Source organism: Pteropus medius, unplaced genomic scaffold (assembly GCF_902729225.1).
Source record: "Pteropus medius unplaced genomic scaffold, Ma_sr-lr_union100, whole genome shotgun sequence".
In the NCBI taxonomy this organism is placed as follows: Eukaryota; Metazoa; Chordata; class Mammalia; order Chiroptera; family Pteropodidae; genus Pteropus; species Pteropus medius.
Window position 1 is genome coordinate 352293 of NW_024354875.1, and position 26858 is coordinate 379150.

At 50.4% G+C, this 26858-nt stretch overlaps 1 protein-coding gene and 1 pseudogene across 1 annotated transcript in view; one reads left to right on the forward strand and one right to left on the reverse strand.

The window, feature by feature from the left end:
* INPP5D (inositol polyphosphate-5-phosphatase D) overlaps positions 1-26858 on the reverse strand; it is a 112171-nt gene that overhangs the window by 64930 nt on the left and 20383 nt on the right. The window lies entirely within an intron of this gene.
* On the forward strand, positions 4608-4726 carry LOC120597229 (uncharacterized; annotated as a pseudogene).

A 26858-nucleotide genomic window follows, 5' to 3' on the forward strand; every position in this document is an offset into this window, starting at 1 on the left:
CTTCTAGCAATTGTTTTGCTTTTATTTTTATATTTTTTCATTTGCTATAATTCTGTTCTTTCAAAGCCTAGAAAATGAGTCAGCACAAAAACCTTCCCTGATTTGTATCTCTGTTGCTGATGCCGGAGGAGCCCGTGGGCAATTCTACCGGGCTGTTCAAACGCCCTGGAGCCAGGTCTCCTTCCCCTTGTCAGTGGCTCCAGCAGGAAATCCCTGGAGGTAGGTCCCTTGACAGCCAGTCCCTCTAGCTGAGGCCCTGCTGAACAGAGCCCCTGCCTTGCCCTGAGGCCCCTCCTCTGCTGGTTCCCCTGGAGTGGGTGTCAGGCAATAGGGCAGGATGGAAAACAGCAAGCAGGAGACCTGCATTCTCGTCAGTATGCACAGGCTCTACAGCTCTTAGCCCCACATGTCCCCACACAATGTGACATAACATTAGCAGCCGCCGTCACATCAGTGACAGCCAGGTAGTTTGAAAATGACTTGAGGAGGTGCGGCCTTTGGAGTTGGAGGTCATGGGTCAAGCTGTTCCCATGGGGGCCACCAGCTGCCTTCTTGCTAAAGGGACAGGGACCCATCGCACGTGGAAAAGGAAGCCAGCAGGCAAAGAGGGTGGAGGTCGGAAAGTCCACCCAGGCTGGTGAACGAGCGGGGTCCAGGGCTGAGCATGGCTGGAGCACCTCGACTTAGCCACCTTCAAGTCAGGTACCTAGTGCTCGGACACAGCTGGGACTCATGTGGGAGGCTGTGGCCGTGCCCTGGCCTGAAGGTCCTCAGGGCTCCAGGTAAGTGGGATCAGGAGAGCAGACGAAGCAGGGTGACCCAGACTGGGACAAACCCAGGCATCTGGGAATGGGCTACGACTCAGACCTGGCCCGAGTCTTGTTCCTGGTGGTTAACCCCAGGTTGCAGTGAGGATGCGTTTGCCTTCAGCGAGAGCCCACCTCCGTCCACCTCTGTCTCTCACCTCGACTCGGGGCTCTCGACTTGCCTTTCTGTCTCTCTCCAAGCAAACATGTATGTGCACAGGCACTGCACACGTGTATAGATCTGCATATGAGGGCGTGTGTGTGTGTGAGAGAGCGTGTGGCTTAAGCGATTTAGTAAGTTTGTCAAGAGTTTAACAAAACGCTTTTGAAAAAAATATTTTCAATTAAGTAAGTCCCTCGTTTTCACAAAGCCCCACGTTAAGCAATCTCTTTCAAACATTATTGAACCAGAAATATCTGCGCAGCGGTAGCTGGGCCTTCTGAGAATAACTTCAGTAGGTTTAAAATCAAAAGTGAGCAGAATAGCAAACATAATTTGATGCGAGATCGATGAACGCGGTTCATTTGAAGCAGTCGTGACGAAGGTGTCCTCCCGTCAAAGCATTTACTGCTAATGGATGACAAACCATTAGGCGTATGGAAAAAGAATTTGAAAATATCAAAGAAAGTCTAAGTAGAACAACTGATGTGTGAGTCGCAGAAAGTGTTCTCAGCTGGAGGACGGCTGGGGCATGCATGTTTGAGAGAGCACGTCAGATATGGGAATTTAAGATGCGCCGATGCTAAGACATACATTATTTTGCTTACTACTGAAAAGCTAAAGCGTAAACTACGAGACACCATCAACTGTGGGCACATTTGATTTTAGGCAAGTGAAAAAAAAAGCATCGTAGAATTGATGAAATAGGCTGTGTACTAGGCACGCAGAATAACAGAACGCGCTACGATTAATCTAATCCCTACAGATCCAATGAGACAGGAGGCAGGCTGGAGGCCCTGGAAGCCCGTGCTGGGTACTGGGTGCTGTTGGCGATGCAGACTTACAGGGGTCACTTGCACTACCAAGGGTGCTGGATGCCCAGGTGGCCCAAGTTCCCAGGTAGGTAGAGGATGAGGGTTGAGTTCAAACCTCAAGGACAGCAGAGTAGCCTGTCTCGGGGGGAGGCGGGGAGGAGGCAGGCAAGCCAGTGGATGGCCGCTCAGAGGCACTGCCTGGGGAAGGACGCATGCCTTCCCCTCCCCCACCGCTCACGTGAGGAAGCACCCAGGAAAAGCATGGGCACCCTATAGGAGGTAGGTCCCACCTGAAGTGGAGACTCACGCACATGTGGCTCAGTAGGAGGCAGCCTGTCTCGATGGGCAGCACAAATGCACAGACACAGAGGGAAGGATGAAGCAGACGCCCACTAGGCCAGAGTCAGGGTCTCCCCGGAGGAGCTGTTCCCCAGAGGGTGTCCCCATTAGTCTTTGCTCTTGGCGCTAAGGTCGACGGGGCTCACAAGAGACTGCTTTGAGAACTCACGTTCAAAGCACATTCTACAATAGGAAGAGGAAGAGAAAAGGGTTGGAGTGGCCAGGATTACAGAAGCTCCGGGCTGGCCCGGCCTGGGGTGGGGAGGGGTGGGGTGGGGAATGCAGTCTAGACAGGTGGTGGAAGGCTCCAGTGCCCAGTGCAAACAGCAGCAGCCCATCCTTAACATTCTCGTCCCTAACTGGCCCTCCATCAAGGCAGGTGTGGCCAGCGAAGGGGTGGGTCTGCTCAAAGGGCAGCCATGCCTGGGCGTGGCCTAACAAACCCTGCCAGGTCAAGGCTGAGAATCCGGAGTCCAGGCTGTCAGGCAGACAGTGGGCTGGTGGGAGCACTGTGGGTCCTGGGGGGGTGCATGTCCACCCACAGTCAGGGGCCAGGTCTGCTGACTGTCGTACCCCCAGACAGTGCTGCAGAGCCTGGCGTTGGAGGTGCTTGGCAATTAATGGTTGGATGGACTTGGATTGGGGGTCAGGATGTCAGCCACGTATTTGGAGCCAGGAGGAGAAGTAGTCGGGGAGCACCTTGTGTGAGTGTGGGCCTGGGGGTGCAGAGAAATGGCTCGGGAAGAGTAGGTAGCCGGCAGCACCCCTCTGCTCATCCTTGACCACAGCCACAGAGACGGTGCCTTTTCAACAACTTAAAATACAAAGTGTGATTTAGAAGGTCGTCAGGTGTATCAGCCCGGTCCTGGCATATGCCACATTACACTGGGGAACGGGGGAGGATTTAGTGTGCAGGGTGTAGGAATACAAATTAGAGGGGTGCCGTACCTTAGAGCTAGCAACGGGGGAACAGTGACCACGCTGGGACCAGTCACAGGGGAGGAGTCGGTGCAGAAAGCCAGAGAAGGCTACCTGACAGGAGCTGTGGCCCCCAAAACCGGGAACCAGGGGCAGGAGGTCCTCGAGTCTCCCATCACCTGGGTGTGCCTCCCACTGGCCAAACCCAGCTGGAAAGGAGAGGCCAGAGCAAGCAGCAGCCACTCAGCGCAGCGAGTCCAAGGTGAGCAGCCACGCACGCTGGGAGGCAGCGGGAAGGCAGGAGAGCCTGTTTGTTCTGCGTGCACAGTCAGTGCTCACACCGGCGGGCGACGGGCCACATTTCCTACCAGGGAGGGGGCTGCCCTTGGTCCTTAACGGTCAGGGCCTCCAGACTTTGTTCCTCATTCTGTAGCCACTGGCTTCCTGAAGAGATTTATCAAGTCATTTTGAAACAGAAGGAAACCGGAAAGCTAACGAGAGCCCCGCACAGTGACAGACACTTCCCAGGGTGGTGGCCACAGATGATGGGGTCTCTGCTCTGTGGCAACTCTCCCACCGGCGGGAATGAATTCCTTGTCTTCAGTAGACACCTAGAACACATAACTGACGGCTTGATTTTGAACAGGCAAAGAGCGGCATTTCCCAGTTAAGTCAGCTTGGTTACGACGTACGAGGTTCAGGGCACAGAGCAGATGTCCCTTTGGAGTCTGTGGAATCCACAGAATGGACGTGAACTTAGGTTCATCGCCAAAAGTCACACAGAAAACAACATGGTAGGAGCCACTCCAGACTGTGAAACGGAATACCCATCTCTTCTCCTGCCTCCCATTAAAACCGCCAGGTCTGTAGAACTTTCCAGACATGTCCCAGCACCATCATTTCCACGAAAGCCCTGCAGACCGCACCCCACCAAGCCCAGCTGCACCTGCCCCCCACAAGCTATACGTCCTGGAAGGAAAGGGACCCCACTCGGTCTGCCTCATCTAGTCCCCCAAGCCACTTGCAGGGGAGATGACAGGCACATGGCATGAAACGGACCTCACAGTTGAAAGGTCGCAGGAGGCAGACTTGCACTGACAAGCTGGGCTCTGCAGGGAGGGGTCCCTTCTCCCTGTCACTTGACACTTGGCCTGACCCAGGTGCAATACTGCTGGGGAAGGTACAGAGCAAGGGGACAGGGCCACCTGCAGCCCGAGGGTTAGAGGAGAGACCCTGGGGTCTTCAGAACGAAGGACCGCTGACCATCCAGTCTGTTGGAGGCTCAGGGCTGCGCACTCAGAAGCAGTATGTTTCCAGAAATATTTTTTGGGCTGCGACTCTGAGATCCCCACCAAAGTGGGGTGGGCGGGCAGGGCAGGGAGGCTGGAGTGCCGGACAGGCTGAACTTCCCCAGCGGGGAATTTTTACTTCGGTGCTGTCTGGAATGGGGAATCGAAAGAGGCTGCTCACAGGGAGCGAAGTGGAAGCCAGGGGCCCGGGCAGACCCACTGCCCCGCACCCCTCCCCTGGGCTCTGCCAGACTTTGCTTTAAATTAAAAATCACAGACAGTCTATGGCCACGCCACCCTGAACATGCCCGATCTCATCTGATCTCGGAAGCTAAGCGGGGTCGGCCCTGGTTAGCACTCGGATGGGAGACCACCTAGGAAGACCAGGTGCTGTAGGCGTACAAAAATAAATAAATAAAAATAAGGGATTGTAAGCTGACAAGGTCCTTGCAATCTGAGAGGTCAACGAAGGGTTGCCTCCCTTAAAAAAAATAAAAAATCATATACAATTATCACGGAAATTTGGTAAATAATGGGAAAATATTAAGAAGTGAAAAAAATAAAAATAAAAACCCTGCGCATCATCCCACGATAGCAAAACATTTTTCTCATCTCCAATGAGGTCACTAGAAATGTCTTAATGGGGTGACACTACTATTTGGCTGCTGTGACAAGAATGGCAAGGGAGGGGTAGGGGGTGGCTGGTGCCCCTTTTTTCCTATTTTCCCACAAAGGTTGGAGCGGCCTTGGAGGCCTCAGAGGTGGGAGAGGGCAGAGCTGGGTTCAGTCCCGGCCTCCGAGGCCCCGGACCCCGGGCTGCCACACATCCTTGGGTCCCCTCACGGATGGAGGAAAGCGAGGGGCAGCTGGAAGTTGGCTCCCAGGCGTTCTGAACGCCACCTCCTGCCCCAGGCTCTGAGGCTGAGGCCCAGCAGTGTCCCCCACTCAGAGACCAGCTCAGCAGGGGCTGGATGCCACCTCCCTGTGCCCCTCACTGTCACCGGGACCCACCTCCTCCCAGCCCTGCCTCTGCCCCCACCACCTCTGCCAGCCCTGAAATGCTTCCGGGTTTTCCTTCTGCCCTCAGGACGCTTCTCAATTCTTAACCACCTCCTCTCCCTCAAACGTCTTCCTAAGAATTACAGACCCCAACCTGGGTGAAGAAGAGAGAAGCAGGGAGACTGGACCGGGACCCTATAAAGTTAGGATTTCGTGCTAAGAGTGATTTAAGTGGAAGCTGGAGGCCCTGGCAACCCCACTCTGGGGCTTGAATGTCATGTGTGGGAGGGGGAGGAGCGGGGTGGGGTAGAGGGGGCGGGAGGCGGGAGTGGAGGCACAGTGAAGGGAGAGGGGCCAGGGCAGAGCTGGAATTAGAACGGTCAGACATGACTTCTTACCACACCAGGGAGGGGCCAGTGAGTGACAGAGAGCCAGGGAGGAGGACCCCAGACCTCTGGCATTAGCAAGTGATGGTGGCGGGGAGGGCAAGAATGGACCACAGGATGTGTCTCTTTAGACGCCAATCAGCTCGTCCCCTTCTCTTCTCTTCCCTTCCCTTCTCTTTCCTTTAAAACATATTTCTTGGTTTGCTTCCTTTCCCTGCTCTCCCTCTGAAGTGGCCAGGGCCAGCGGGGCTTTGGGGCTGGGGCCGAGGTGGCCGGCAGGCAGAGGGTGCTGCGGGGCGAGGCCGGGGCCAGGCCGGGGCCCAGGGACAGAGAGCGGGGGACTGGCTCCAACAAGGAATTGAGCGAACAGTAAAATCTACAGAGAAGTGGGAGTGGGCTTCTCACTGTCATGAAAGGGGGTAGTGAGGCTAGAATGAACTCTGACCTCAGTGTCACTTTGGAAGGTGGAAGCTCCAGCGTGAACTCAGGGTTTTACTGTCCGTAGGCAATACCGATCAGAATGCGTCTTGATGGAGTGTGTGTGTGTGTGTGTGTGTGTGTGTGTGTGTGTTTGTGTGTACACACACACACATTTCCCACCTCTGTCTGCTGAGAGGACCTAGAAGCAACGACACCCCATACCACTCGCCACTGGAAAGAACCAGTGGCATGGCTGATTCTAGGGCCATGAGAGGCAGTCTAGGGTAGGGAAGGTGTAATGTGTGCCCGGAACATCTGTTGTTCCAGAAAGTAAGGAAATGCTCAGAACATGAGGAGGGTTTGTCAAATGGGTACAGGAGCCAGGAGCCAGCTGCAAGGACAGTTGAAAGGACCATCTGGCACAATCCGAGCATCGAAATGAATAATAAAAATAATTATAATTTATTGACTAAAATATAAAGTCATGAGTCTATACTAAATGGGAAGGGAGAGCTCTCTCTTACAGTAAATGCCAATAATAACTGTCGAAGGAATGATGGACATAGTCACCGTTTGGCAACCATCAAATTAATAATTGATTCGCGCAGAATCAACAGATGCTAAAATGCTAAAATTAGTGATGAGACTTTGAGAAGGAGCGGCATATCTACACAGTCCCAGAGTACCTTCCCAGAAAGTAATTAACAGTTTCAAAGGGAAGAATGGTAGCTTTGCAATGAGGAAACCTGGCAGACATCACCATAAGCAAGTGCTAAAGTTAACTTTGGTAGTAATGGGCAAAGTGACCTTGTGCGTCTCCTGAGATGGGTACACACGGAGGACACAACAGCGTTTCTATGGGACTCCTGCTGAAAACGCAGCACCTGGACCCAGTCCTGTGGAAACCCCACAGTGAGGGACAGTCTGCAAAACTACTAGCCTATCCTTCTCAAAATGCCAGGTTCACGAGAGACAGGGAACTGTGCTCAGCTAAAAGGATGTGATAATTACATGTGACATGTGATCCTGGGTTGAACCTTAGTCCAGACAGGGGAGATTATATGTATATATTATATAGATACACTGTATGTAATATAGAAATATAATACATTTATATATTTCTAGAAAGGGCATTACTAAGACAATTGGAGAAATTTGAATAGAGCCTGAGGATCAGGTGGTGGTATTTTCAGGGTTAATGGATTGCTTTTGATGGTCGAACTGTGGTGCTGTCGGATAGAGTATTTACCAAGAAGAGTATTTACTTAAGAAGAACACATTGAAATATTTAGGGATAATGGGGCATTGTCAGCAACTAAGTCTCCAATAATTCAAAAACAATAATAATATGAGAGAGAATAGTAAACTTAATATGCTAAAATGTTGATTGAGGAAAGTGAGTGAAGAATATACAGGGTTCTTTGTACTATTTTTGAAAATTTTCTATAATTCTGAAATTATTTTCAAAAGAAAAAAGAAAAAGACAATCAGGTTGGAAATGATCTGTATCTTAATCTGGATGGTTGTTACATGTAAACACTTTTTTGAGCTATGCACTATAATAAAAAAGTTTTTTTTTTTTAATTAGCTTTTCCAACCTAGCTCATTTAATTAATATGTGCACGCACACATACTCAAAGGGGAGAGGGATTTAAAAAACATCTTTTAAAAGCGTTGGTTTTTTTTTTTTTTTAATTGTATGAAAGCATTCCTGGTCTGTATCCTTCTGAAGTTTTCTGTACAAAAATGGCGTCTTAGGAACATCTCTGATGCCCAGTTAACCATAATAACACCCCTCCACCAAGAATAGAAAGCCAATCACAGGAAATCTGCAAGTACAAGTGCACAGAGGTGAGGGGTGGCCACGGCCCCACCACCAGCCTCCATGGGTGCAGCCTCTGGGTTGGTGTGGGTGCTCTCGAGACTGACCAGAGGGATGGGCAGCACTCACATTGATCACACAGGGTTCATGGACCGGGCTGGAAATGGGGTGCACTGGGCACTGGTGTGGCGCATCTGGGCTTCCACACAGGTCCCGTCCATGGGTGAGCAAGGTGGGTTTTGTTTCGTGGCCAGGAGAGGAGGGAGCCTCGGGACGGGGGTGGGGGAAGGAAGGGCAGGGGGCCGGAGTAGATGTTGACAGGGCTTCTGTTCTCTCCCAGGACCCTTGAATTTGGTTTAGGTTCCAAGGTGGATGAGAGATAGAAGGCATGGACTTTGGGGGAGCAGAGCCTGGCACACTGGTGGACAGGGCTACTGGCATCAGGCATGGAGCCCCACGCAGGGGCAGGGACCCTGGCGTTCTCACGGTGCACAGGGGCTTCTTCACGTGTTCTGCCTGCCACATCCCCGCCCAAGCAGAAGCTGACCAAAAAAAAAAAGCAGTGTTCTGTGCAGAGCCTGCAGCTGGCCGGCCTGTGGGGGGCACAGTGAGGAGTTCCAGGGTGTGTCAGAATGTTTGGGGCCTTTTGAAGGGGTTGCCTTCTGGCAGGCAGGCCTCGGGGCCTGGTCCCCCCTGAATGGCCTGCTGTGGGTCCACAGGCTGGAAGTCTGTGAGCTGGAGGGCAGAGGAGGTGGGTGCGGACAAAGGCTGTCCAGGCCCAGGAGACCGAGGTCTCCACCTTTCCTACCGTCTTGTTTTGAAACAGTGAACTGTCCCGGGAATCAGTCACTCGGGACAAAAGATAGGTCGTGGTGGTGAGAACGCAGTTTCTGCTGTGTTCTGAGTCGGGAGCAGGAGAGGGGTCCCTCCGAGGGGTCTCCTGGAAGCTCTCTGGCTTTTCCCAGGTGAGGACCCCGCTCCCCTAATGGAATAAACTGGAAGTGGATCGAGTGTGTTAGGGATGTTATCTAATTTACATTATATCTAATACCACAGGTGGGTGCCGTAGCTCCAGGGTACAGATGAGGAAACTGAGTCTCAGAGACATTGAGCGAATGGCCTGGGTGTCAGCAGAGCAGTGCCAGGGGGGCGTTTCAAGATAAGAAAGGATGAGAGGTGGTGGGTGGGGATCCATGGACTTTCTAGCTAGACAGGAGGTGGGGTATCACATGCCGGGAGCTGCCAACTCAGGGTGGAGCAGGTGGTTAGAGATCCTCCCGCAGACTCAGCCCGCAGCGGCTCGGGGGTGGGCTGGGCGGTGTCAAGCTGACACATGCGGGAAGCTCAGATCCTGGGCGGCAGCAGGCCTGCCCTCCGAGCTGTGGTGGCCAGTGGTGGGGGCGGGAGGCTGGCATTTGCTGTCTGTGGGCACAATTCCATCTCCACTGATCTGCCCCATGGCAGGGTCCCCTAAACCACATGTCCGAGGGCTTGAGGAGGGTGACAGACGACATTGGGCTCGCTTAGAGTCTCATGTGCAGAAGGAGCGATGTGGCAGCTCTGGGAGGAGGCATGAAGCTTAAAGGGAGAGCAGTGGAACTTTCCAAGGCTGCCCAGCCCCGGCCACCAGCTGTCACCGGGGGGATAGCACTGCTTCTCACCCTCCGCACGGTGCCCACCAGGCCCTTTCCGCCCAGGTCTGGTGGGCCGGGCCCTGGTGGGCTGGGCCCTGTCTTATGCTCAGCCAGCAGGCTGGGGTCCCCACCTACCTTGTTCTCACCAGCCCCCACTTCCTGAAGCTGGGTTCTTCAGCTTTTCCCTTGCCTCGTCTTGGGCAGACTTCCCAGAACGACTTGGTGTGGGCTCCACACTCACTTCTAAATCCGCATTCCTCCCTGATTCTCAGAGCCCACGCCCCTTCCTTGGGCTTGTAATCCACTCCACACCCTACCCCCACCCCCAACAGAGCCAGCAGCCAGCAGCCTTGCCTACTGCAGTCTCCCGCTGGGGAGACCCTGGCTCCCAGGTCAGCTCCCGCCTCTGCATGCGTGTGTGCCGCTTTATCGCCTGTGAGCCGGGCCCCCCACTGGGATGTTGAGGTACCTGGGCAGAGGGAGTAAGTCCTGCTCTCTCCCAGCAGACCTGAGTGGTCTGCAAAGTGCTTTGAAGCTCTCATATCAAAGGAGCTGAAGGCTGGGACACTCACCCCTCTGGCTGGTACTGAAATGACACTCTGAGGTGCATCTCCGGGGTCTTCCTGTGGTGTTACAGCCAGCACATGGGGGGCAGGGGATGACAATGCTCTGTCAGGACATGGTCTGGGTGTTTGGACAGCGGGACCCTCATCTGGGGACCTCAGGCCCGCAATGAAGACCCCCAGAGAGGATGGGTCCTTTGCCAATCATGTCACAATTGACAACTAGAAACTGTGCACTGCGCCCAGCATCACAGTGAGGGTGCCAGCTAACCGTGGATAAGCTTCCCACGCTTTCTCCAGGAGCTCACAGAGCGGAAGGCTGGGCCCGGAGCAGAGGTCTGCGGCTGAGCGGGCCTTCCCTGCTTTTGAATTCCGCGGCCACACCCCTCATCATGGCGCCTCACGACATCTCGTACCAGAGTGTGAAGAATTCACACTTTTGCTCCACGGACGCTGGGCCTGACCATGCAACTTGCTTTGACCTACGGGATGTGGGCAGAAGGGCCAGTTCTGAATTCTGTGCTTAACGGGCATTGTGTATTTCTGCTTTCCCATCCTGGGCCCCTGTGATATGTCATGAGGACAGATGCCCCGGGGACCATCTGGCCCTTCAGCGTGGGCCAAGAATAAAGACATGATGAGCAGACCTGGACCTGACTGGACACCCGGAGTCCAGCTTAGCCCAGCCTGGATCAGCCAACCACAGCTGACCTGTGGACCCAGGAGAGGAAAATGAACGTTTGTTGCGGTAAACGACTGAGATTTTTGAGTGCTTGTTACCTGGCAAACACTCACAGATACAGATCTGAAGGGAAGGATGAACTTTCCCTGATTCTTCCTCTTATGGAACCTTCATGACGTAATGATCTCTATTTACCCACGAGGAAGAGGAAGCGCCAAGAGATTAGGTAACTTTTCCAATGTCGCACAGCTTGTTCTATCACCAGGACTTGCCACAAGGGACAAATCTGCAAGTTCCGTGTCCTCGTTCCCACCACGCCTGCTCTCCGGCCTCCCAGGGCAGCCGTCCTTCAGTTCTATCCTTGTGCAGGCCCCCTTGGGTCCCGTCACCTTTCTGATGAGCCTGAGCCCCACTGTAGCCTCCGGAGACCCTGTCGCCCTGGCACCCTCCACTCCCTGTACCTCTGCGGGCCCTGCCTGTCAATGCCACTGCCTAGGCCCAGTGCCCCAATCCAGCTTACGCACCCGAGCAGGGCTGGAGTAAACCAGAGCTGGGGGCTCATCGAGCCAGCAGGCAGCCCACACAGAGTTACTAAGCTCTTACCATGCCCCCAACCTGGAGCTCGATCACGGGTATGCGACAGAGACAGACACAGACCCAGGCCTTGTCCACAGTCTAGCAGAGAAGCAGGAGATGACACAACAAACTAGTAAATAATTACAAGGCGAGAGGCTGTGAGGAGAAAACAGTGCCTTGGGAGCATATGACAAGCATGGTGGGTCAGGGAATTATTCGTTAAAGAGGCAGCACTTACGCTGAGATGCAAAGGATGGTTGACGGTTGATCAGGCGGAGAGGGAAATATCTTGGTAGGCAGAGGGAGCAACTTGTGCCGAGTATGGGTATTAATACAAAGTTGTGGCTACAGTTAAGTCCTCATACAGAATGCTGTTGGTGCCCTACCCACTTCCTCCAGACCCTTCTAGTGCTCTGTGCTCCTGCCCCGCTTCTCTCCTGGGGGCTCATGCGTTGCCCCTAGAGACCTGGATCTGCAACTCAGATATCATTTGGGCACCGGAGCTGCCTCGTTCATACATAGGGAGACCGTAGAAACCAAGGAGCAATCTGTTCCCTGGGCCCAGCCCAGAGTGTGCAGAAGTGTGTACAAGTCCAGCGTGTTCCATGTGGGACACACGCGGAGGCAGAATTCACACTCGGGGCTCAGAATGAGTCTGAGAATCCACCCGGAACTGCAGCTTTGCTTAGCTCCCCCCTTTCCCTGCCCGGCATGCCCTCTCTTACTGGGTTCTCCTAGGAGACTTTCTTTAATGAATGACTGGTACCTAAGCTCAGGGCCTGCTTCTGGAAGAACTTGACCTGCGGTGGCCAACACCCAAATCAGTCCTTTTACATGTCCATCTTGAACCCTCCCTCAACAGCTGATCCAAGGGTTCACCCTCACGCCCTCAGTCCAAGCCCCTCGCCAACGGCAGAGAATTTGGACCCCACTTTATGGAGGAATCGGTTAGCCCTGAAGCCCTTAGCTTTCTCTTTCTCTTCCTCCCGCAAACAAGGCTGCTGGTGAGGACTACTACCACCCCTCCCTGCTCCCTCCCAGCTCCCCTCACAGCCCTGGGCTCAGCACGCATCCTACCTCACCTCTGCACAGACCAGTTCAAAACCCTACCCTGCATTTGGGCCTCTGGTCCTGTGAGCCCCTGAACCAGCGAGAGGGGATACAGGATGCCCTAAATGAGACTGGGCACACATGGAAACCCGGCAGTTAGGTGACAAAATGCATCACGTATTCACCTCCATGTTGAGAATGAATGAAAGGATTAGTATTTTTCTGACTACTTAAACGACATAACTTGAGTTTCTGTCGTCCTTCGCATTTTACAGACGAAGAAACTGCGGCTCGGAAGGGCCAAATGACTCCCCAAACGTGGTAGCATCAGAACTTCGGGTCCGTCACCCTAAGTCCTGTGCTCCTGGGTTCGGAAAGGTTGCCGTCCAGCTTCTCTGCCTGTGTGTTCTGGTACCTTGGTATGAGGCAAGCCTATTTTGAACTCCACCCGAAGGACCTTATTTACTAGTGGGTATTACATATTTAAAAGCCCTCTCTCCTCTGGTACTCTATCAATATCTGTGCTGTTTAAAGAATCCCAGGCGTGTAGACCAGGGCAGCTATTCTGGAGAGCAACCAGACACGTGTATGTCCTATGGCCCAGCAATTTCACCCCTGGGCATATGCGTAGGGCTCACATTGGGCCACCTAGATGGATGGTCATCACAAATCAGTGGTGACAGAGATATAGAAGGACGCTGGGTGTCCATCATCGGGAGAGTAAACAGGTAAGGTGTGGTCAAGGCATACAGGGGCCTTATGCAGCAGCCAGAAGCAAAGGCTTGATGTGTATGCAGCAACACGGAAAGTCTTAAAAAGATCTTTTGATGAAGAAAGTAGAAAACAGAACGAAAGCTGGGATATCACTTCAGTGAGCTAAAAATACACGCGCACGAAACAACAATGGACATTTTAAAAGAACGCGTTCAAAGAAAAAGACACCTACCCAAAAGGTTGCCTATTAAAGAGAGGGTTATGTAAGCATGGCATGGAGAGAAAAGGGTTAAAACGGTTTGCGAGGGCCTTGCTGTGCAGCGCGAATGCACTGTGGTTTCGATCACATAGCCTGATTACGAAAGACGAGTTCTTCGGTTTGTTGTGACCGTCCTGATTTGACCTGAATTAATTACTGAAATCTTCTCGTTTCAGGTGTTTTCCTTGGCCAAGTGTGGAGTAAGGATGGGGGAAGGGGGAGTAACATTTATTAAGTAAGTGATGCGGCCCATAAGTATAAGCACAAAATCTGAAGCCTGATGTGAGTGAAGCAGGCAGGGTGTGAGGCAGTAGGGAGAGGTGGGAACTGTGGCCCCTTGAAGAAATGTCCCTTTAAAGGGATCGCCTTCCACTCAGCTCCAATTTCATCCCCATGGGAGAGCATAGCCCTAGAGTGGTCAGAATTTCAGAATATCCAAGGGAAGGTAAAAGTGCAGATTCTTAGATAAAATTTCAGATTTTTTAACGCTTGCGACTAATTTTTTAAAACACCATGTCAGCTAGAAATTCAAATCTTAGCTCCTCCACCAACTCGTTGTGTGACCTAGAGAATGTACAGTATTTAACTCTCTAAGGCTTAGCCAATTCCCTTGTCCATGAATGAAGATCCTGAGACCTCCCTGGCCAGGTGTTTAAATGAGCCTTATAATAGAAGTCCAGGGTATGGCTCTCAGTCAGGAAGAGTCATTAATCACGGAGCACCTGTTGCGTGTTGAATACGCTAATGTATCCTCGATGCACGTTTTCCAGATAAAAAAAGAAAACTGATACTCACAGGAATGGAAGATTAAGTAGAAGAATCGGGTAGAAAAACACTACCTTCCCCAAATGTGATAAAAAGGTCTGGGTAAAATGGGATTGAAATAATTTATAAATAAAGTTTGTGGATTAAAAGGGCTCTACGTAAAGCTGAGGTGATTATTGAACTGCCTGACTCCTAATGAGCTACTGGAGTCTCTAACAAAGACATCTACAGTCCCAGAGGCACGTGGACTTCGCCGGGGACAGCAGCAGGTATGCGTTTACACACGCCAGCTTGTGCCACCCTGTGCTGGTTCAAAATCCGAGTTTTCCAGAACCCCAAGAGCTACTTGTTACATGTGGCCACTATGGAGCCACGACGAGAGTATTTACACCACAGAAGTTGGCAGCCACTACAGATCAGGCCTTGTTTTCTTCCCTGGAGAACTGGTTGTCAAATATTTGCCACTGCAGGTAGCCCAGCGACATTTACCATTCAGGCAAAATCATCCCTTCAATTCTCACAGGCCAGGCCTCACGTGCACGTTTGCCTTTCCCTCTGCACGGCCTCAATTCCTAGAAGCAACGTCGGGACAGGAAAAAAAATCTCCTTGACACTGATGGTTAATGATTCATTGGAGATCTGACAGGAGGGATTATTGGTCAGTGAGGGAAAAACACTTTTTCACTTAAAGATGGCAAAAGCCCAGATCGAAACGGGAAGCTTCCGCCCTATCTGCGACTACAAGAAGCTGAAAAGGGACACTAGCAAAATGTTCTGGTTGGCAAAATGAAGTGACAAATGTGAGTCTCCCAGCTCCCCAGCAGGGCTCACCTTAGGCCTCTAGGGGAGGGAGGCTCAGTTAAGGCAAACAGGAGCAGATGGGCAGCTCGGGGCAAACAGTGTGGCCTTCGGAGGAACTGTAAGTCACTGTTTGCAGGCTCCTGGTGCTCTGAGGAAGTGATCGAGGCACCCCTACATCATGAGACCGAAGCCCCAGGCAGAAAAGGGGGATGCCCCTCTACCTGTCCTACAAAATCCGGCCTCATCCCAAGAGCAGGCCAGGGAAGCTGTGATTTTCACAATGGGCAAGACTGGTTTTCCTGTTCCTTACAGCTCAGTGAGCATTATGTCCATCCCAGGCCAGATTCAAGATCGGATCGCTAAGAGGATAGTTTGTAAGATGCGACAAAGCAAGTCGCATGCTAGGAACCAGCAGGGGTCCACTGGGAACAGACCTCGTCAGCCAAACCTGTGTTTTGAATTTTCTTTACTTAGTAGAAGGTCAGCCTATGTTTGCTAGCTTAATAAATTGAATCGTCTGTTGCATCTGATAGATATCACAGCCCAGTTGCCTATAGAAGCCAGGCAGATGATATAAACAAGTGCAATAGGCTGGCAGTGAGGCAGTAGGGAGAGGTGGGGACTGTGGCACAGCAATGAGAAATGCCCCATTAAAAGTGGTGACAGGGAGTAGGGGCTTCTACTTACCTATGTTATATCGCCATGGGGTAATATAAGTCTAAGCTTATCAGAGCTTCAAATTCTTCAAGGGAAGCTGAAAATTCAGAATAGTATGTAAAATCTCTGAATTTTTAAAAATGCTTTAAATCGGTTCATAAGTTTTTAAAAACATATGGCAGGCAAACAGAACACTAAATCTAACACAGGGGCTACCAGCTTCCGATCTTCGCTATAATCCATACGTAGATTTCAATAAGGCACGTGGTGATATTTAGCTGTGATTTTCGGTTGAGAATCACATGGAGGAATATGAGAGAGAGAGAGAATACATTAATGTCGGCCCGGACATGGGTTTCTGGTGCTGTTGGGTTCTCCCTCTCATTTACATAAGTGGTTCAGATTAGGATCCAGGAGGTAAGCTTACCAGCGTGTTTCTACCACCAAGCTAGGAAGCATCTCAAATATTCTGGGCAACAGGCAGACTCAAAATGAAGCAGAGCTCAGCGATCTGGAGAAGGGGCGAGGTCAGAGAGACGGCCCTGTCGGGCACTGACCACCCGGCTGCACTTAGCAGCTTCCCACCCGCTCTGCCATTCCAGTCTGGGTACTGTTTGGCCGACGCCCTCCCCTCGGCACTCCCGTTCCACTCCCTGTCTTTGATTTGAGCCCTCGGAAACGATAAATGCCATTGCCACCGACCTGCATCGGCCAGCACGAGAAAACCAAAACGACGCCCGTCTCCCCAAATGAGTCGTCTTGGAAAGAAGAGACAAAGCTCTTACCATTTTCAGACCACGAGATCGTGCACCTAGAGAAGCCAAAAGAAGATGTTCGAAAAACGATCGGAACTGGTGAGATCATTCAGAAAGATGGTTCCGAGCACCGTACAAAAAAATGTAACTTTCCTAGACACTAACATAACCCAATCAGAAAACGTCATGAAAAAGACAGCCCCTGTCTGCCGAAGCAGCTAAAACTACTTCACACCCAGGAACAGCAAAGATGTAAGAACTATATGGAGAAAATGTAAAAGACAGCGTGAAAGAGATGCAGAAGAAAATCTGAAGAAATGGAAAAAGAGGCCATGTTCTCCGACAGAAGGACTCGATATTACAAGGAGATAAGTGATCTTCTAATTAATCTATAAATTCAATGTAATTACATAAAAATTCTGACTGGAATTTTTAGGGAATTTTACAAGCTGATCATAAAATTCACCTGGAAAAGAAAATGCGTGGAAACCACCAAGGAATAAAGAGAAGAATAATAAATATGAGTGGGATAAGAACAGGCTGGTCAGTCGGTGGAACAGAATGAAGAATGCAAACTCGGATGAGGACTATGTGGAAATGTAGCGTGTGATATGATGGCATTTTGAATCAATGGCAAGGGATATGATATGTTAGTATATGTTATGGCTATACATTTGGAGGATGGGGTTATATTCCTTATTTTATACCAAATGTAAAAATAAAGAAAGAGCTAGACATTAAAGCATATTACCAAAGTGCTAGGAAAAATGATATTTTCCCTGGGTAAATGATCCCCACGTGAGTGGTTCACAAAACCCAGAATCCATAAATGAAAACATTTTACTACATAAAAGCTGTAAACTTCCACATGACAAATGAACCATAAACAAAGACTTTTTTTCAAGATGACAGGCTGGGAGAAAATATTTATAGCATAAGTAACCAAATAATTAATATGCAAAACATATGAAGAGCTTTTTTTTAATCAGAGAGATTTTTAAAAAGGGGAAAAACTGACAAAGAATATAAATAGGCATTTCATAGGTAAAATAATGCAAATGACCAGTGCAGGGGTGGGAGGGGGGGGAACGAAAATTACTTATCCTCGTTTCTAATGAGGAAAATGCAAAATAAAATATCAAGGTTGCGCATTTCACCCACGGTTTGACAAAAATCAAAGGCACTATCGATGTCCCATATTGACATGATGTGGGGACACAGTGGATGTCGAGTGACATCAGGTGGGAGATGGATCATTTGAAGAGGATTTTAGCAGGGTGACACGGCTACTTCTACAGCAAAAGTAGACATTTCTTCAACTTAATAACGTTTTATCTTCAAGAAAACTCACGCGTGTGCTCAAAGGTGCACACGTGCCTTGCTGATGATAAACATTTGGGTTTTTGTAGTAACAAGGAGAAAAAAAGAAGGAAATCGTCTAAGTGTCCATCCTCAGAGGCTGGTGAACTGTAGCGTACGATAGACAAGCACAAAGTTAAAACGTCAGTTAAAAAACTATAGTTAACAACACTGTATTGCATATTTGGGAGCCGTTAAAAGAGTAGGTCTTAAAATTTCTCATCGCAAGAAAAAAACGTAATTCTGTGTGATGATGGACGTTAACTAGACTTATCGTGGTCACCATTTTGCAATAGATACCATATCAAATCGTCACGTCGTACACCTGAAACTAATACAATGATATATGTCAATTATATCCTGATTAAAACAATAAAATACCCCCCTCCCGAAAAGCACACAGGTTTATGAATTGACTTAGCTAGATCTCAAAGACGGATTACTAAGAAAAGAAAGGAAATTGCAGAGCCATATGTGTGGCTCATTCCATCTACAGAAAAAACAAAAAACAAAAAACAAACGCGTTTGTCTAGGCTCATATCCCCATGTAAATGCACACGAGAAGGTAAATGCCACATCGCTGACGGTGGTGACCGCCACGGAGGAGAGTCGTGGAAATGGTGAGGGCCGCCCTTCACTTTCTGCTCTGTGTTTCTGTTTGGTTCGAACGCTTTTAAAAAGTATTTTCATGTTCTATTTGGGTTGAAAAGAGAGCAAAAAGAGAAGAAAACAAGAAAGGGAAAGAAAGCAGGGCACGACTGTCGTAAGCAGAACGGCTGTCCCCCCGCAGCGAGGGTCCCGACGCCGGGGTCCCCTCTGCCTGCCCCTGGCCTGAAGGAGCGCCCACCTGAGAACGAGCATTCCTGCCAAGGGCCCGCCTCGCGGTCCCCGTCCCCGCTCGCAGGGCCACCAGCAAGGCTTTAAACAACAACAGGTTGTAAAGAAACAAAAAACAACCAAAAAATCACCCGCCACCCATTTTTTGCTCTGGGGGGATTTAAATTCAACACATATGCTTTTCCCAGAGGGGCATAGGGAAGAAAAGATAATTTTAAAAAAAAAACTAACGTTAAAATTATTATATGAGTATGGAATTTTATTTTGGAGTGATGAAAATGTTTGGGAACTAGACAGGGGTGACGTCTGCAAACCATTGTGAATGTACTAAATGCCGTAGAATCTGTCACTCGAAAACAGTTAATTTTAGATGATATGAATTTCACCTCAATTAAAAATAACAACAACAAACAACCCTCCAGGCTCCTTGCTGATGGCAGAACTGAGCCCAAAGTCCCCGCCTGGGGTTCAAGCCCTTTTCAATGTGGTCTCAACCTCCCTTCCCCCAATCTTCTCTGCCAGGACTCCTATTGGGGACCACCACCCTCCACAAGCTACAGCAGTCTTACCCCCAGATTTCCTGAGATAATCCCATTTCCTGGAGTAGTAAGTTTTAAATAAACAGGCGAAATGTAAAACAGAAAACAATTATTATTATAAAAGTTATATCTCAGTCGTGGTTTGAACCAATGGCAACAGAACCAAAGGGTACAAATTGGAAAGTTGAAGCCCCCTTTTCCTCACTGGTACCCTCTGTCCTCACCCCGCAGGTACAGTCTCTCAGATATCTTTCTTGTCACTCTGAAGTATGTCCAATCCTGTGTCTGTAATCTACTCCCTAACACACAGAACCCAAAACTCCCATACTATACTATTATCCTGCAACAACTTCTTTCACAGAGACATTTCCCCTGATTACGCACAGCTCCGTTCTAATTTTTTAAACAACTTGCATAGTCTTCCGGCTGCCTGTGCACAGTTTATGGGACAGTTCCCAATCAATCACGATGGGTTTCTTGCTGGTTCTTATTGGCCCCTTATTTGAAGCAGTGCTGCAGCGAATGTCCTAGTGAGTACGTCTTTGCCTGTGTGACCTCTTGGGGTTGTTCCTGACGGGGAGGCACCCCGCCCCCGGGGTCCAGGCTCTACAGATGTTCATGGGTGTGGGCAATTTACCCTCAAGAGCCTGTGCCTCCACTTGGGCTCCCTCCTGTCAGGTGTGAGACTTTCTGCCGCTTCCCCCACCTCCACGTGGCCGTCAAACTTTCATGTGCGAGGGAAGCGCTTGAAGATCTTGTGTGAATATTGATTCTGAATCAGTAGGTCTGGGGCTTGGCTCTCTGCACTTCTAACAGGCTCCCAGATGCTGCTGATGCTGCTGGTCTGTGGACCACACTGAGTAGCAAGGCACTCGAGCAGGGGTCCCCAACCACCAGGCTGTGGAGCAGTACTAGTCAGTGGCCTGTTAGGAACCGGGCCGCACAGCAGGTGGGCAGCAGGCAGGCAGCGAAGCTTCGTCTGTATTTGCAGCCGCTCCCCAGCGCTAGCATCATCGCCTCGGCTCCGCCTCAGATCATCGGGTGTGAGATTCTCAAAGGAGCACCGGTGCCTGGTGCCAAAAAAGTTGGAGACCACTGCTTTAGAGCAAGAAAATAATGTGACCCTTACATGTGATTGAAATTGTTCTAGGAGCCACATTTCTTAAAGTTTTATAAAATCAGGTGGAATTAATTTGATGACTGTATTTTATGTAATCCAGTATATCCAAAATATTAGGATTTCGATTTGTAATAAAAAATTATCGGGATATATTCTTTTCTTTCCTGCTTTCTCTCCTTCCTCTTCTTTGTATACTAAGTCTTTGAAATCCAGGGTGCATTTTACACGTTGCAAATCTCACTTTGGATTAGCTGTCTTCCAAGGGCTTGGTGGCCACATGTGGCAAGTGGCCGCCCCATTGCCCACCTTTAGAGACTCTCTCGGGCTCTGTCAGAGAGAAGAGCAGCAGGACATCTGCTTCTCAGCCCCCAGGGAGCGACACAGGTCTAACAGGGAGGGAGGCCCAAGAGGGGCCCTCAGGAGGCCCCATGCTTTTCTGCCGAAGGGAGTGTGGCCTGAAGCCACCGTGGGACTGACGGTAGGAGGGAGCTCTGGACAGCACAAGGACTCCAAGCAATGACACTGTAATTAATACCATTACTACTATCTGTTCCTAGGCAATGTTCCCAATAACTTTTTTTTCGCATTTTTCAGAGTCGAGATATAATTGACCTATAACATTATATTAGCTTCAGGTATACCATATAACGATTCGATATTTGTATATTCAACATGAAGTGACCACCGCGGTCAGTCTAATCGACATCCATCACTGTTACAAGTTTTTTTCTTGCAATGAAAATGTTTAAGATCTCCTCCCTCAGCATCTTTTAAATATACAATACCATAGAGTTAATGACAACCACAGGCTGGGTGTTACACCCTAGGACAATTTATCCCACTGGAAGTTTGTACATTTTGACCTCCCAACAGCTGAAAGAGAATCATAACACACTTGAAATTGGGCCAAGTCCGTTGTAGCTGATCAGGCACGAGACTATTATTGCTACATTTTTGCAAATCTTTGCTTCCCCAAATATCAGAGGACTGTGGACATTTCAAGAATGCCTCAGTGAGCACTCGAGTGCTGAACATGAAGTCTTAAAGACTATTTTTAAGACGCTAAATAGATTACCGGTTCTAACGTTAAGTTTTACAGAACCGTATTTACGCTGACAGACTCCCGAGAAGCAAGGCGTGCTTCGGTGTCCAGGTATCTGATTTCTGTTTCGTGTTTTCGATTCGAACTTCCGCACCCTTGCTGACTACTTTCCCAAGAGAAAAAGCAGAAATAACAAATATCGATCTGCAGCTATCCTTCTTAATACAAAAAAAGGAAAAGCAAAGTTAGCCAGGGGAATTGTCCCACGGTCCAAGCCGGGCTACACAAAGAACAGGGCTTCAGTGGCACTCAGATCGGAAGTAGCCTAGTTCCCCATTTCTCTTAGGACCTTCTGTGTGATCTTTCTGCTTCTTCCTGTACAACAGTTTTCATCATGGGGTCAAAAGTTGTTCACTCGCACCAGCTGGAAGATATCCTTTAAGTGCGATGCGTGCGGAGGCACTGAGGGGTGCAGAAGGCTGCGTGCAGGGTGGGGAGGCGTCCCTGGGCACCTGGGGGCCAGGGACAGTCCCAGGGTCCAGGAGGCCTGGCTCCGTCTGCCTTAAGGTGAAGAGGGAGAGGGAGATGGGGGGCGGGGAGACCTGCTGGGAGCCTCTAAGTCCTTCTCCAAGGCCGATATTCAGTTTGCCTTTGAGAGAGTCGGTTCCCTCTGCCACGGGTGAGGAAGGAAGCTCCTCCCTCTCACTGTTTCCATTTCCCTTTTCCTCTCACCCCGAGCCTAGGTTCTGTCGTTAAGATGCTGCACGGTTCGCTCTCTCCCCCTTCAAGAGCTGTGCCACGTGCCGTTCGGCGCTGCGAGATGCAGATGGCATTATAACCGAGCAGGCTCATCGATGCTCAAAACCTGGGCATTGATGCTCAAAAGCCATCGAGGCTGCACCGGTCCCAGGAACAGGAGTGTTCTCCACTTCCCCACGGCAGGAGCCTAGAGGGATATTTTTATCCTTAATTACACCTCCCCGAGATGCTTTCCAGCTTGCTGCTTTTCTTATTGTGAAACTCTCGAGGTACTCTGGCAGAGACAGAAGGGACAGCTGGCAGACAGGCTCTGAGCCCTCAGCCTGGAGAGGAGCCACCTTGGAAAGAGGAAGCTTGGGGCGGCCCTTCGGTTAACTCTGCAGCTCACCCCCAAACCTCTCTGCTGCCCTCCCTTCACCCCAGACACAGTCCCCGCTGCACCCACTGTGCCCCAACACCACAGAGCAGATTACGAAACTGCCACCCTGAACACTCCCCTCTCCTAAACCTCCGTTGATGTCATTGTCACAGAAGGAATCAGCATTTTAGAGCAGGAAGACGTTTGGAGGCCTCTAGTCCCCCGCCTTCTCCCAGAGATGAAGAAATGGGGTCTTTCTTCCCTCGCTCATATGACACATTCACCCCCGCAGTCAATCATTTAGCAGGTATTTATTGAGTACCTACTATGTGTTAGGTGTTCTTCTAGGAGCTGCAGACACAGGGGTGAGCAAAACAGATGAGGCCTTGGCTCCCCTGGGCCTTATCTCCTCTTGGTGGAGACAGATGACAAAGGAATGAGTCAATAAATAACAAAGATAGTGGGCAAACAATGACCCTTCCGAGATGTCCACGTCCTGACCCTGGAGCCTGTGAAGACATCGTGTTACACAGGGTCGGGGAGCTGAGATGCAGAGGGAATTTAGGTTGCTAGTCCTGAGACAGGGAGACTGTCTTGCATTACTCAGGGGCCCACTCAAATCCTGAGCGGCCTCTTAAAAGAAAAGAAGAAGCTGGAGACTCAGGACCAGAGAGACGGCCTGGTGACAAAGCCTTGACCGGCTATCACTGGCTTTGAGGATGGAGAAATCTGACCAGGAGTCAAAGGAACTCAAGGCAAGAAAACAGATTTGCCCTCGAGACTCCAGAGAGGACCACAGTCTTGCCAACACCCGACGTTAGCCCAGGGAGACCCATTTTGGACTTCTGGCCGAAAGACAATACATTTGTGTTGTTTTTTAATCGCTAGGTTTGTGGTCATTTGCTACAGCGTAAAAGGAAACAGATCCCACTTCAGAGAGTGTTACGGGCTACGAAGAAAAATACGTAGTCAGGCGTATGAGGGCGGCTGACGACGAGGGCGGAGCATGGCCTCAGACAGGGACACCTGGGAGCGATGTCGGGACAGTCAGCCCCAGGACAGAGTCCCAGGCAGAGACCAGAGCACGTGCAGAGAGCCCGGGGCAGGAAGGAGCTTTGTGCCCACAGGGGTAACGGTGTCCTTGCTGCCTTACCAGGAAGTGACCCTGTCTACCGTCTGGATCCCCTGGCAGCCGTGGTCAGCTAACCTTTAAAGCTACTTGTTCGCGCATCTGGTTTTCCTCTTTAAAGTCTAGGACTACGTCCTCTGGTCCTGTCCTTGTCCCAGTATGAGGTGCTAAGGCCTCTTCTTCGGGTCTTAAGAGTATATGTTTGCCAGGGATGTTGGATTTTGGAAAGCACATTTCTCCATTTCAAGACTTCGGGACATCTCTTCCCAAGTCTTGAGGGAGCATAAATACGGCGCAGAGAGTGGCACACACTCTGGTGGCCGTCAGCCTCCGAGGACAGTGGCAGCAGCTGAAATGAAGGGTCTGTGGGAACTCTCACTCCTTACTCTCTGATGCTGAGTCTCTGTGAAAACAACTAACTGACCACCTACTGATTAATTTAATATTTGGGGGAGAAATTTGGGTTATTTTATTTGGGGGTTGCTCAACATGGGTACCCCCTCTGCCAAGAACAGGGGTTTAAGGTAAACCTCAAAAGGTTTCGTGAGCACTGAGGAGTAGATAAAAGCACAGTCTCGAGACAAACCCACCGGGCCGCTCATTCGGTGAATGGTCATGAATCCTGTATCTCGTGCCAGGCTCCAGGCAAACGAGACCCTCACCCTTGTTCCTGGGGCACCCACACTTCACTGGGGAGATGAGCACAGGGCCGAGTACACCCCACATGGCTAGGGCATAGTGGTGGGAAGAGGGGAAGCATTTGAGAAATGACAATTTTTTGGAGGGACTGACAGGGCCATTCATTTCCTCCCATTCGAGGGGAGCTCCTTTTCCTGTAGAAGTTTCCTGAAACACTTTTACATCAAACTATATAAATCTGGGCTGCAGAGGATGATCTTGATCATTGCTTGTCTTCGGTTTATAAACCGAATGTCCTTCGAGGGCGGGGACTGCGTGTGTCGAGGCTGGCTCTTGCCCCTCCAGTGCCTAACTGACATTTGCTGAATGAATGAACAGGTGAACAGGTGGCCGTAGGGGTCTCTAAGCCAAGTCATGCTGACCTCAAGGAACACAGTCAGAAGATAAGGCTGTAACACCGACAAGACTCAGCTGAGAAGCAGGGTCATCCTGAGCTCACTCAAGAAGGCCACTGGCTCAAATGCCACACGACTCACAGCTGGTCCCACAGCTGGGGACAACCTTCGGTGGTCACGGAAGCAAAGGCTAGTAGCCAAAATGGCAGCAGCATCAGACTCAATCTGATGCTCACCTTCTAGCCGGGGGGCACCAAGCCAAGGAAGAGGAGAGTGGCCTGACCCATAGCATGGAAGTCAAATGACATCCCTGGTCTGTGACTGAATAGTATGAACCAAGCAAACAGTGTTATCTCATCCGAGCCTAAATTTCCTTGTATTTAAAATGAGAATCGTGATAATATCTCCTTCTCAGGATTAAATTAAAAATCTTATATCAAGTGTCTGGCTCCTAACGAGGGCTCAAGAAATGGGAGTGACGATGAAAATGGATGGGGAGGTGGGTCCCTGTGGGAATTATGGGACCCTCCCTCCGACCCCTCTGGTATCCTCAAGGCTCTGTCCTACTGCTGCCTAGTGGGACCCCAGGCACCAGCCCCTGCCCTGACTCCCTGCCTCTGCCTTCTCCATCCTTCTAGGCTGGGTGACGTAGGCCCAATGAGCCGTCACATTCCTTGATTATCACATGGCAGGCACTGCCCGTAATTGCCTCACGGAAACCATCACTTCGGCCCCGGAAATCTCCCTACACGAGAAGTACTGCCGTTACCCTAACTTTGGGAAGAGGAAGCGGAGGCTAGGGAAGCCTTCTCTGAAGATGCTCCTGCAGGAGCTGGTGAGAGCCTGGGAAGCAGCTGACTTCCTCCCACGGCTGCGAACAGGCAAAGCCTGCATGAGCCGGGGTGAAACCCCACGAGGAAGACTGTAGACAACCGGGCCAGTTCCAGAGGGAGACCGGCCGGATCAGGCAGGCTTGCACGAAAATGAAAAACTCAACGGCGACATTAAAATCCGCACCGGAGGGGGGTGACGGCGACACTGAGACTGGGGCCCGGGGCACCCAGAATGCCCCGGGAATCGACCAAGGCAGGAAAATCAAGAGCGACGCGTCGACAGACACGGTGGACACCGTGGAGACCTGATTCAGGAATGACGAGTGCGTCAAGGGCGAACCTGTCATAACTTTTAAATGAAACAGGCAGCTCTGTCATAACTTTTAAATGAAGGGGGCAGCAGAATTAATTCACTCGACAAATATTTGTTGAGGGCCCGCTATGTACCGGGAACGGCTCTAGGACAGGCAATAAATACATCGAGTAATAAGTATATAGAGTTGGCTCGTCGTAAGTGCTATAAAGGGAAGGGGCTGGGGGGCGACAGGTGAGGGTAAGTAGGTATTTTCATGGAGGAATCAGGAGGCCTCTCGGGAGGAAAGACTCTCTTCTGCTGGGTGACTCGAAGTAGCCTCTTGCTTCAAGTTCACCTGAAGGTCAGACCCAGAACCTGATCTTGAAGGGTGTAGCCGAGAGGAGAAGCTGAATTATTCTCCAACAAGAGAGTAACTGCTAAAACATTTTGATTGGGTTTCTGCGTGTATTTGTGTGCTTTTTCCGGTTAGGGTTGCAAAAAGGGATATTGAACCCCAGGATGTTTGCCATGGAGACACGTGGCGGGAAATGGCAGGAGTGCGTCATGCTAGCACAGTGCAGGCCACAGCTCTGCAGAGGGGACCGTGCATGTCAGACCACGGCTTAGGGGCTTTTGGTGCCGTGAAACTTGATGTCTGAATAAAGACTTTCATTTTCTGCTTTGAAATTCCCTTAGGATAGTCCAAACCATCACATGTTAGGATGCTTTTAGCCACAGGTAACAGAAAACCCTACCTACGTGAACAAAAAGAAAGCAATTATCTCAAAAACAGGAAGTCTGGAGGCTGGGCAGTGGCCAGGCTGGTTAATTCTGTTCGGTTAGCTCAGAGGCATCATCGAGGTCCCAGCTTCATTTCATTTTTCTGCTCTGCCCTCTGCATATTCACCTTGCTCTCCAGCTACCCGCCCTCTGGGTTGCAAGATGGCAGCAGTGGCCCCAGCTATGGCATCCTACGACAGCTTCCAAAGGGAGGAAGAGGACCATTTCATCCTTGTATCTCTTTCTAAGACAAATAAACCTTTACCAGAAGCCCCGAGCACACTTCCCTTCACATCTCATTGGTTAGAAATGCATCCTAGTCCCGCGCCTAAACCCACCCACCACCGCTGGTGCGGCCCTGGC